This window comes from Phoca vitulina, unplaced genomic scaffold (genome assembly GCF_004348235.1).
Source record: "Phoca vitulina isolate PV1807 unplaced genomic scaffold, GSC_HSeal_1.0 scaffold23, whole genome shotgun sequence".
In the NCBI taxonomy this organism is placed as follows: domain Eukaryota; kingdom Metazoa; phylum Chordata; class Mammalia; order Carnivora; family Phocidae; genus Phoca; species Phoca vitulina.
Window position 1 is genome coordinate 12966941 of NW_022589726.1, and position 1909 is coordinate 12968849.

Below are 1909 nucleotides of genomic sequence, written 5' to 3' on the forward strand. Positions count from 1 at the left end.
GAAAAATAAAAGGACATATGGTTTCACTTATTTGTGGAACATTAGGAATAGCATGGAGGACATTAGGAGAAGGAAGGGAAAAATTGAAGGCAGGGAAATTGGAGGGGGAGACAAACCATGAGAGGCTATGGACTCCAAGAAACAAACTGAGGGTTTTAGAGGGGAGGGGTGTGGGGAGATGGTTTAGCCCAGTGATGGTATTAAGGAGGGCACCGGGTGTTATATGCAAACAATGAATCATGGAACACTACATCAAAAACTAATGATGTACTGTATGGGGACTAACATAACATAATAGAAATTAAAAAAAAAGAAAAAGGAAAGTGTCACATGTGAACCAAAGTAGCCAGAAATCTTTGGTATTTTTAAAAGCTCTTCTAACAGTTCACAGTCAATGAAATTACAACAGAAAGTGTATTTTCTCACATATATTTCCTTTTAAAAACTTAAAATATTAACTCTTGATAAGTGAACTTTAGAATTTCTGAAAAACATGCTTATTAAAATGATGAGTATTTACAGAATGTTCCCAACATCAAAGTTATTCTATATATCTTTCCTAAATTATTTTACACTAAATCTAATTTTCTTACCCCACCTATTCATTATTGCTTTATTTACTGAATTTTGAAATTATTTCTTCTTTTGCTTTCCAATCCTCCCAATTATTGTTGATGATGAGGATTGTTCAAGAAATAGTTTTTTTCTTTTAAAAAAGCTCTATGTAAAAAGTTATCAAATTTCGACAATCATTGGTATATGATCTGCTAGAGAAATGCCAAGATCATTTCACTAAATAAAAATTTGACAAATATTGATAGACAGCCATGCAAAGGGCAAGCTCATATGAATTTTTATTTAACTTACATACCAATTATCATTTTTAAAGGGCAATTCAGTGTCTGAGAAAGAAGTTAAATTATTCTAGTTTGCAACTGATTCCTTAGCAATACGTGTTAAGTAACATCCATACTTTTGGGGAGAAAAAAATAAGATACTTTTTTTGTCTTTACATTTTAAAGAATGTGAGGCAAATATTTAACTAAATTTCATAGGTTTTAAATACTATTTTATTAAATCACTTAATTAACCATAATGTAAAATTAAAAATCCAACTTTTAAAATATCTTGCCAATTTTAGTTATATATATTTTAGTATTATATTCATTCACTTGTTAACTTATTTTCTTAAAAAAGTACAACTTTTCTGGGTGAACACAAAGCTCTCTATTTAAATCCAATATGTATATGGAAAACAGAATCCCTCAGTTTTCTGAAGTTCACCTTCTCTTTTGAAGTTTCTTGATAATTATCATATCTTCAGGAGTTTTGTTCAGTGTCAGGAGTTGGGTTCAGTGTTCAGTTTTGTCCACCACACCTAAATTCTTTTTTTCAATTCTTCAGACCACACAGTCAATGGATGGTCACCATTGTATCAAGGGCCACTCCTGATTGAGTTGGCCTTCGGCACAGAGTCTTATGATAGAAAGCATACTGATGCCTTTCAGAAGGCTTTGATAAGGGCAGTTTCCTCAGAGGGGATTTGGGCAATAAACATTTAAACTATGCCTATTGCATTTCTTTGCAAGGCAATGTCATACAGTGGAACAGATTGGGTTGTTGATTATATCAGCCCTGCATTTGATTCTGAGCTTTGTGACCTTGAGCAAGTTACCTAAACTCTGAGCCTTAGTTTGCTTATCTAGAATAAACTCTCTGACTTTAGGCGAGTTACTTAGCTTTTCAATACCACAGTTTCTTCATGAGTAAATACAGTATCAGTATCTACTATATATTTTATGAACTAATTGATTAATATATGGTGCTTAGCTCAGGCCCTGGCATATAGGAAACCTTCAAGCAATATAGTTACACATTCATATTTGGAGAGGACATTTCTTATCCAGTA